Raw genomic sequence first — 11,588 nt, 5'->3', positions numbered from 1 at the left:
AATGCTGATAACAATTAAATTCGACTATGTACTAAACTAAATGGAAATTCGTATGAAAATCTGAAAGCGACCACTTTTAACTATAATAGCTTTTTAAGTCATAACTTTATTTAAATAATGCAACTATCAGTGTTTTACCGATCTAGTAGACATGGATGTTGACCTGTTTGGGTTCTGTGAGGGGCCTGCAATTCCTGCATTAGTTTACCATCATTAGTGAGTCCCGGTTTGCATTAGTTTATCTCACCAATCCACTTGATTATATTTTTGTTTTTGTCCTTAATGTCTAAGGTAAGCTTTATGTACTAAAAGTAATTTTTTCCAATTCCCACTATGTTTTATGTTTAGGTAAATTTAGGTTACAGAAAAAATCACAGAAGCATTTCTTTCGGTCCTTTCCTATTTTCGGAAAACCGGGAAATTTCAGAAAAGCACAGCCTTTTTGCGGTAAAAAAATAAAGAGTAACTTGAAATTTAAAGTGGAATCTCTGAAATAACTATAAACAGGGCTGGTTCAAAATTGGTGTCATTCCTTTTAAGGGGTTACAGGGGCTCACTTGGAGTACGTGAAAAATATTGAAAAAATTAGTTAGTTTGAAAAAAAAAAGTAGTTATTGTTTTACAGTTGAAATAAATTTGGCTAAATGAAAGTCAGACTTAGAAATTCAATATGTATATCCAAGGTAAGTCACATGAGGCATCACGGAAGAAGGTCCAAAAAAGCTTGTAGATGCCACTTAGAAAAAACTGATTTTGATCTTTATATCAATCTTTGTAAGCTGCATGGGCTGCAAAATGGACACGTTAAAGTCATATGGGGAGTTAGCTGGGACTTTTAGCTACTCACGAAATTTGGGTTTTGACTTTAATACCGTTAATTTCATATGGCATGTTCCGTAAAAAATCCGTAATGACACTTTTTTCTTAAATAATTGACAAATATCGAAAAGCTAGGGCGGCTCAAACTAGAAATTAGAAGGCCCGTACAATCATGCTAAAAAATTAGGAGTTTACAATTAAGTTACATTATATTTTTCATATACCCTGTAGAGCTGGAGGGTTAGATGTATTTTACAAAATTTGAATTTTCTAAGACAACTGTCAGCTGAAAAACTTCTCATGCACGGTTCAGGCCAAACTTTTATTAAGGAAAAGTGCTTGACTCCCCTGTTATTGATAGTGAAAGCTCTAAAAAAGTCGTTTTTTGAAATATCGGAAGAACGGTACGATGAATTAGATTGCACCCGGTATATTTTTTTAGAAAATCGTTCTAAATAGAGAAGATGACATAATGGCTTTAGTTAAACTAACGTATTTAAAAAGTGGTATGAAAAATAAATTAAAAAACGTTTTAAAGTACAAAACTCCCCTAAAACCGACGCTTCATGTATGAGTCGAAAAAAACGTAAAAACGTGAAAGGTTCAGGATTGTCCAAAAATTTACCACCTTCCAGAAAAATCCGGTTTTCATTCAGCATAAATAGCCTATTGCGCGCCTGATCTGAGTTGTTTATTTTTTCCTGTTTATATTGTCGGATTTTTTTTACAGCTACATACAACCTGCTCAAAAAAATGTTAATCATTCAGACGATCAAAACAATAGCGGGCAATCAAGCAAAATATTACTGTACTGTACAAAACGCCAGATTTTTTTTTTAACTCTTAAATATTTGATGTAATACATGCGAGGAACGGAACAGATTGCCAGTTTCTTTGGGTGTCTTGCTAATAGTGGTCATTTTTAATCGGGAACAAGCGATACCTATTATCAAATTAGTGGCATTTTGGTGCTGAAAAATAAGTGTGTTGATGGGTTTACCTAAAGGGAACTTTTGCTGAAAGTGAGTCACAGCCTATGCGGAAATGGTTCATGATGGGGCCCCAGCATGTAGAAACTTGGTAAGACAGATCTCTAATATACAGGGTGCCCGAAAAAAATTTGGCATTTTTCAAAAGACTTATCTTAAACTGGCGGAGGTTTTTTTTAGATCAAATTGAGAGATATTCCTCAGCTTATAATTATTTCCTGTACACAAACACCTTTTTTTCTGTTTCCAGGTGACACGATGCAGCTTTCGGTGAGTTTGGCTTTACATTTTTCCTGTGTCAGATGTATTTTATTATATTGGTACATGTAATATATATGCGACGAGGAACGGCGAGAAAATATCTGGATTCTGTATTGCGTTATTTCAATTTCTGGTTTTAATAGGAACGTAACGGCAAAGATGTAAAACAAGTGTCGTTTTTGTGCGACTTACACTTCCTATTATCTTGGAAGATAAATTGTTACATTTATTGGTGTTTTCTTCTGTGAATTACATTGTAAATTAAAGAGGTCTTGCGTTCTCAATAGGGATTTGTTCCATTTTCGAAAAGAACATTTTTTACTAGGTTATTCAACCTTTATAATTTAATTTCATACTACATTTTCTTCTAAATTTAGATATCGACTTTTTTGGGGCTTGATATTTCTTAATGTTTAGCTACTTTTGTGGTATTTTAACTTGAAATCTTCAGTGCTCGACATAGAACACCCGTAAATTTGGTGTTCCTCTTCAATCAGCAGTTGGTCCATTATAAGTATATAAACTTTGATTTCATTGAACGCTTTTATCAAAACACTTTTTTCTTGATTCCGATGCAAAAAAAACAATTTTTTTTGCTGTGATTAAATAATAAGAAACCAAACTAAACAGGACCAAAAAAGTTAGTAGGTGCCATTTAAAAAAACTGATTTCCGCCTCTTTTTATATGTTGTATGCACTCGTATGTTACAACATAGATATGTTAGTGTCATCTGAGTAGTCAGCTTAGGCTTTCAGCTAACTACCTACCAAATTTGGGTTGTTAATTTAAAATTTATTATCAAAAAATGTCTGGCTCGTCTGCTATTATTGCTGGTTAAAGTTCTTAAAAAAATTATCTTTTGTGAAATATCGGGAGAATGGTACGATGTATTTTAGTGAAACTCGCTGTGAATTTGTTCGTATATAAGACTCATCTTTTGATTAAACAATCGAGTTTATCCGTTTTGGACAAGTGGTGAATTCTAGAGTGTCGTGGTACAGAAACTACCAGAACTTTTTATTTGGTCGATGAAATCAACAAATTTTTTTTTGGGTTGATGCACTAACCATTTATTCACAAATTTGTGTTCTTTGTAAAATTTTGCAGCATTCATAGTTTGTGCGAAAAAAAACTCTGTTTTCTTTTCACTTAACAATGTTAGATATTAACTGCAAATATCGTGATACGAGGCTTAAATTAATTGTCAATCAATCTCTCAAAAAAAAAGTGTTTGGGTTTTGGGAAGACAACTTGCGTGAAAGCGAACGCGTTTACGCAGCGCATATTTGCTATTAATGTCTAACATTGTTAAGTGGCAAGAAAACAGACATTTTTTTGCGCAAAAACTATGAATGATACAAGATTTTACAAAGAGCACAAAATTGTATCGACTCAGCTTGAGAGTAAGTGTGTCGCAGGATACCCCTTAGGTGATAGTTCTTGATTACCTTCTGATACATAATTCGTTCTTATTACGAGATATTGCGACTGTTTATCAATTTGTATTAAAAGACTGTGTGGGGAAATCCTGTCTTTTCTAAATACAAACATTTTTGAGGGCGAAATACCCAACAAACAGTTCGTGAAACATTAGGGGTTTGCATTTAAAATAAGAAAGTCAGATAATAATTTTTGTACACCCTGTTTAGCGAGAGGGTATTTTACATGGTTTCCGCACTACTCGTTATCACCGGAAACAAAATTTGAAGTTTCATACTGTACATTCTGTTCTGTACATATGTATGTAGCGTCTAGCCAATTAAAATCCATCTAATAGCTTTTCGAATTTGCGAATTTCCCTTCCAATGTTCTGAAGTATTGATAAGTTCACCAGTTGATCATTCGAACTGAAACAACTCACAACAACTTAGACTCTTTACAGACATTTCTTTGTTAAATTTAATTGAGCTGCTAAAGATACACGACATTCCAGATGAGAATTTCTGCAAACGTTCCCGAAAATATTGAGCATCCCACAAATGTGCAGCTTTCCCGATTTGACAAAATGCCAGTTTATCGATTAGCAGTTTTGATGAGTTCATTTATCTAGTTCAATATGAACTAAATGAAAATTACTGTTTCTATTTAACTTTCCATAGCTGTCAAGGTGTGTCCATTCCAAGTGCACGAAACCTCACACCCACTTTGCAACGTTAACTGGCATTCCACTGAAATATTCAGTGATAAATTATGGTTCATTTAGGAAGGGAAGTAAAATTACCTACTAATTATTCTCACTCTTCGTTTCGAATAAAAAAGGTAAACGATGGAAACCTATGAACTAATAACGCGGCACCTGTTAATTTTTGCAGGACGCGCATGTGTTCCTGCATCTGACACTGTTTTCAATAGCGATTTTCAGGCATTTCAGGCCGTTTCAGTCCCGCTGAAACTTTCTCGGGAACGGTTTCATGAAACTCAGCGATCCGAAGCTCTCGCGAAATTGCCGATCAGCACGCGATCCATAAAGTCACCACTGAATTTAGTAGTTAGCCATGGCTCATCGAAATGTTGTTGAAGTTCTCTGTTGATCCGTTTCAGTCACTTCTTCGGATATATTGTGAAATAGTGGTTTTCCTGAATTTTCAATTAGTCAATTCGAAAAAGGCGTGTTGAAGTTTTTAAAGACGAACTTTCTAAATTTAAAACGACGCTAGTTCGAATAGTTTTAAAATAGATCCCGGTGCCCGAGCGGAATAGCAAAACTTTGCAAATAAAACTACAAGACTGGTTTTCGAATTTAAGAACTGACACACAAAACTACCGAAAGTATAAGGAAAAACCTTAACTTTAGTAGGATTTTCACGATGTGAATTGCTTTAAAAAGTCAAGAGTTTCCGTAGGCGACTGTGTTTAATGTTTCGAAAAGTTTCCCTTTGCTACTAACTTGTTAAGTGGATTTGCAGTGCATTATTAACTTTCCAAAATGGGAGAAAAGGGACAGATTTTTGGAGCAATCATGGGAATCTTGGCGATCTTCGCAGGATTAACAGGTGAATTTATATTTAGACTGTACCTGCGTTATTGGCAGGTGAATGAACTAATGTGGCAGGTTCGCATATCAAACGCATAATCAAAATCGTCTATTTGTGCATCTAAAGGAATCAGGATTTTAACTCTTCACTATCAGCAATCGTTTTAATATTAAATCTATCCCTTTAAGCTACAGAGCACGTTTATCTATACCCCAATGTACTAAAAATCCCTTGTAAACTGTTTTTCAGGAACGAATGCAAACACGAACAATTATCACGATTAAGTCCTAAATAATTATTTTCGTACAGATGATTTGGCTACAAAGCTTCCCAATTTTAGAAAGCAAAGAAACGTTCAAACCGCCGTCGGAATCTTGTTGACCATATCTGCCGTTCATTGTTGATTTAATATTGAACATGTTTACAATATAAAAAACTGCAGGATTTTCCGATTTTTGTGGTTGTATTGTTATCGGCGTTTTATACCTTGCACATTTTAGCAATATAAATAGAGCACTAGATAAAATCTCGTCTGAATAATGCAATTAGTAAAACTTGGAGAATAAAATTGCGGCACATGTTATGATTTTTTATCATCCAGAAAACCATTTTTAGTTTACTTCTTCAGGACACATCTTAATGCTAGCAGGAAAAATATTGAAGCGCAAAATAACATACTTGTAGGTTTCTTTGGAAAATAGTAATTTTTACTTTAAGTGGTGTGGAAGATCAACTAGACTGTGCTAAAAACGATGCTACTTGAGACGGGTAATAATCTTCTCAGTAAATAAATCCAGCTATTAAGGGATGAACTGACTGCTGGTTCTATTTAATCCTGCCTTGCTTAAAAGAAGGAAAATTGAAGTGGAAAGTAAACTTTGAAAACGTCCGATTTATACAAATATTTTAACGCATTTTGAGCAAATTTCTGGTATTGGTTAACTTTCAGTTTGCAAGAGATGCAAATAAATTATGGGTTTTAATTTATGTGGTGCTTGCACAAATGTGTGCTAGCATTGAAACCTTGCAAAGTCGAGTTCAAACAATTTAAATCAATGAAAGGACTTTGAAAAATTACCATTTTTGTCTGTAATGGAACTAGACGCTAAGTAGCTTATTTGAAGTTAAATACCCTACATACCATTAGAAATGTTTTATTGTGCCTGTACTAACAGGGCCTGAAAATGTGGAGAACTAAAGACAAGTGTCTGCAATGCACTCTATTCAATTCATAAAACTTTTCGTATTGAAGTTATGGGCCATAACTTAGGCACAAATAAGTAGATCATGGTTTTATCTAAAGTGTTTAGAAAATTGTTAACCATACGATTTATCAAATTCCGTCCTCAAGAAAATTAGTTCCAGTTCTATGCTATTTGCTTGTCTATAACTCCAATGAAGGATTTTCAAATTATTTTTCAAATCGAGTAGTGCATTTCTTTGACTATATTTTTGGTGATTTTAATTTAATCTTCTTAGTGTTTTTTTTGAGTTTTTAGTCTTGTAACTGTATTTTGTAAAAGCTGCGTTAAGCACCTATTTATAAATCATTTATAATTCAAAGACCGGAGGAATTGAAAAATTGTATTGAACGGGAAGCATATTTAAAAACAAATTTTGAATAAAATAAGGCGATATCCGTCGAGCAAAAGTGAGTATGGAATAAAAAAATGCAAGAGTAAACTATGTTGCATCTTCAGCCTTCTTCCACCCTTTAATAGATCTAACTGGCTGCAAAAAAATCTAATTACCAATCAACACTATTTCAAAGACGAAATATTCTATAACATGTTTCAACAAATTTGTCTGTTTGATGAAAGCTAAAAAGGTAAAAAACCTGTTTGAAGTTCACTCAAGCTATAGTTATAATAATTGATGCCCACAACCTACCGATATATGATACTTGCAAGCTGAAACAAATCCATTATTTCCTTCCCATTAGCTTTCAATATTTTATAATGTAATGGATGTGAAAAGTGCGTTTTTTATTCACCGAAATATGTCAATTCGTCTTCATTAGGCATATGAGTTTAATGGAAGTTGTTATTTACTTTTATGTGAGTTAAATGGCTTAAAAGTGGCTTAGAATGTACAAAAGCATCTCTGGATTTATAATATACATATAAAAATTATTTCGTATTAATTACTTATCCAAGTTGTCACATAAGCCTAAATGTCCAGTTTTTTATTTGAACAATATTGTAATTGTATGTTATATGTTGCATGTATTCATTCGTTCGCTAAATATGCAAATTTTATTTGTTTATTTTATGTGTTAAATGACTAGAATTTACAACGTATTGTGTTATGTGTTATTATACACTGAACAACAGCATGCTTGAAATTTCAGCTTTCCTATCCTTAAGTTCATTTCCCAATTTTGGACTAACTTTTTTATCCAATATTAATTTTTGTCTGTTTAACACTTTAAAGAGTGCATCTAATTTCTGGTATTTTAACGTTGCTACTATTGCTAGTATTATTTTTGCATGTTCGAAAGAGAAATTATAAATACCATATAAATTAGCAACTTCTATATCAATTTATCGCTGAATTAATACAGAAAACATAGCTAATAAGATTAGATCTTTTTGACCTACATCAGCTTCATATTTTTACAGTGTGAGCTTTTACGCGTACTGCAGTTTCAATCCCCACTGTAAAATAAAGTGTAATTATTATAAACGATAACGGTGAGTTGAAATGCTAATAGTCGAATACAAGGAAAACTACTAAGTTTGCTTATAACTACGTAAACCTCGGTAAGAGTGTGTCAATAACATTCAATTTTTAATTGCACTTTTATTCCACGTTCTGAACGTAAATATCTAGTAACAATATCTATTTAAATGTTTGAAATTCACAAACGCGTTTTTTATTGTCAGTCTAGATAAAGCAAATTATTCTTAATCTGGAAAATTTATTGAAGTGCCCAAAAATAAGTTATTTTGACCTTTCACTCGATAACTCGTAATTAAAATAGGAAGATGCTATTACAAAAAAAATAAACAAATATATGTAACAAATTATAAACTGTTCTTGTTTTCTTGTCTGATAAATTATTCATCGATTTGATAATCTAATGTAAATCCGTGATAATATTAATAATTCCTGAATTTAACAATTACCTCGAGCGTCCATAGGAAGTAGTTGAGCGTAAACCTAGTACTTGAGCTGGGGACTCTGTGAAACTAATGGAAACAGTCCTATATTGATGTCCGGAGACTTTAGCGACACTTGATAGAAACCCCGAGGCACTAAATTTTCTCTAAAACGTAAATTTAATATTTAAGATGATTTACTGGTTAAAATAGTCCAAAGCAGAAAATAGGTGAGAAGTAATATACAGTAACGAATTAAACACATATTTAATTAATCTTTACTGAATAAAGCAGACCTCTAAGTAGATTAAACTGCATATTAAAAAATACTTTCTTTCTCTTATACGTTAAATTTATTTCCAACCAATTAAAATTGACTAGCAACTATTTAGAAAGAATAATGATTTCGTATTTAAACCAAGGACTGTTTTGAGAGCAGATACTATTTTAGAACTTAAAACTGACGATTTATCATACTCTGATATTGTTTGGCATCTAGCAAATGAGGCAAACTCCAATTTTATTAGCTCCCTGAAGTAAATATTATACAATTTAAATAAAAAATCAATTAACGCATATGTTTGTACAGCAATAGCTGGTTTGTTTTTCGTTGAAAAATGTTTAAATAATATTTGAATTTGGAATTGTCGGAAATTTAAAGTTGATTACTCTGATTGCACTTATAAGGTTCATTGACAAAGCGAAGCCTCAAAACATTAAAAAATAAACTTTATTATCAGAAACAAAAGTCTTTATCAACTATTCGTCTAAATAATCAATGCTAATGACACCATTTACATTTTCTTTCCTAAAATGTTGCATTGAACTATTATCTATTTTTTACAAGGTCCTTTGAGCTTTGTCGTCAGTTTCAGTCGCTCCAACACGAACGTTGATTTTCGCACCTGAAAAACATTACATGGTGTAATTTATCATGGTACAGTTTGCAGGTAATTGATGGAGTCATGCAAATGCAAATTTAATAAAACCGAAATTCTTACTGTGGCTGCAATTTATATGCGTTGTGTGTTATTTTTGAAAGAGAATGAAATATTATATCCCATAAGAAAAACTAGCTTTATTGGGCTAATTTACTTTTTACGTTTTTTCTCTGATTATTCAGTCATTGATGCCTCAATAAAACAGTCCCATGTTTTTGGATCTATTAGTGCTCAGCAGCTGGGATTAGCTTAAAAATGACACATCGAAAATCCTTGTACAAGCTTTTGCTAAATTTCGTATAGAATAAAAGAAGTGCTCATAGAGTAGATAAAAGAATGTTATAGAATAAAAATGCAAACCGTTACAAGGTGAAAGTGGATATAATTTAAAACATATTTTCTGTTCCATTATATATTTATTATCTATTCAAGTTATTATTATCTGATCAAACTTCAATCAATTAACAAGATTTTTGAGTATCTCCAACACTTGGACTTAATTTGCTTCAAGCTCGTTCCGTCAGATTTTAGTGTATTTTCCGATTCCAAGTTTTTGCTTTCCGCCTTGCAGTTTGATTTAAAAACAAAATAGAACCAGTTTCATGACTAATTGGTAAAAATCTGGAGAGTAAACTGCAAAAGTTAATATTTAGAACAAATTTGCTGCAACGGCCCATAAAAATGTGAAATAACGGTTGGAAATTGACGGTAACCAATAGACAATTTTTTCAGTTCTCCGTTTTTTGTGTGTAATCTCGACAATCTCCGGATATTGGCGTGTTGGTCCGTTTAGAACAGGAAGTGCTGTTATTTTCATGTTAAACAGGCGTTGATTAATGCTTCGAAGGGCCCGAAGAATACTCACATTTATCACATTTTTATTAACGAACTTATAAAGTTACGTTCTCGTCTATAATTTGTTACATAATATGTATGTGTATTATTATTAAGCACGTAAAATACAATTACAATCTATGTTGTATACTGATAACAGTCTTTTGAACGGAATCTAGTAAGATCTGCAAAGATAAAAGCTTTTTAAGTTACAGTTAAAGTATTTAAAAGCATCAAATGATAAACCTTGAATACCAAAAGTTTCAGGTTCAAGTTGTAATTCAACGTCTTCTAAGACATTCGAAATTTTTTGTTTTATGTGCTTTTGTCTTGCTTTGTGCACTTTAAAAAGAATGGATGTATTTATTATTTTGTTTTGTTTTTGTTTGATCAATTGTTTTAACTTTCCTAGTTCATTTTTATCAATACAAGCAATTGCACAATCAGCAGCATCAATACAAATTTTTAATAATTTAAAAAAATTAAACTAATCGTTTTTGTTAACTTCTAAAATTAAAAATAGTTTGTTTACAGTGTTTTACGTTTTCTAAATTCTTTTAAGAGCTGTAAAAAGTAATCCGTTTGTCTTAATAGCTTAATATTTGGAATAGCATTCATTTCATAGTTTAGGTATTTCTTAATCAACTAGACTAGACATACTAAAGTAGCGCAATAGATCTATTATTATTGTTGTTTTTATTATTATTACATACAGGATAGTTATTTTTGAGAGGAATTTAGTATTCCAATTAAATATTGTTTTCAGAAGAAACATTAATTTGCTACCAAAAATACAAAAATAATTGTTCAATTTCTTTTCAAGTTTTTGTTTAAGAGTTATCTAATTCGATTTCTTTCACCATCCAAATTATTTTTTTTTATTGCTTTGTTGCAAACACTTACTACACTTACAAAACATCTCAACACTGAAAAGGCAATAAACGCATTTTCTTTTAGCAACTCTTAAGGAGAAATTTATTTTAGATAACTCATTATTCGAAATTTGGTAAGGTTTGTAGTTTTAATTAAATATATATTTATACTAATTAATACTTTCTGTAACTCCGTAATATTTGAGATTTCGTAAATATGCTATTTGAAGCTGAGACATAAATTTAATTAAATTTCAGGTTATTAGTGGTTATTTCTATTAAGGTAATACAGATTTGTCATAATAATCTCCACGTCCAAAATTATTTTTGTTATTGAATTTATTTTGTATTAAATGCCGATTATTTTGATAAGTTGTACTTACCTGGTAATAAACAGTTTGTTGAAGTACTTGATGCAAACCCGTCTAAATTTTTTGGAATCGTAACTTACATTTAGATAGCAAAAATATACAAAACCGATGCTTTTTGCAAAAAATCGCTGAAATACCAACAAAAAAACTTTTCGTTTTCTAGCAAACAAAAGCTTGCGAGTGTCAACCCAATCACGGTGTTTTTTCTGTACAATAGTCTTTTTCGAACAGATTGGACAATTCAATTCACTCGATTTACGGGATTGTCGATACGATTAGCTAATCCGACTAGCTAAAGTCTCTTTTTTTTTAGTTGAAACTTTAACACTGCCTTTTAATTGACTATTGTCTAATCCAATGACATTTTTGAAATCCGCCCTGATTGTTAGACCAACGAAATTCTAATTTGAGCTTGCAATAAATC

This window comes from Dendroctonus ponderosae, unplaced genomic scaffold (genome assembly GCF_020466585.1).
Source record: "Dendroctonus ponderosae isolate FM_Combo_2020 unplaced genomic scaffold, Dpon_F_20191213v2 Dpon_F_20191213_4, whole genome shotgun sequence".
In the NCBI taxonomy this organism is placed as follows: Eukaryota; Metazoa; Arthropoda; class Insecta; order Coleoptera; family Curculionidae; genus Dendroctonus; species Dendroctonus ponderosae.
The sequence above is the reverse complement of the archived record's forward strand: the minus strand, read 5'-3'. Positions refer to the sequence as shown.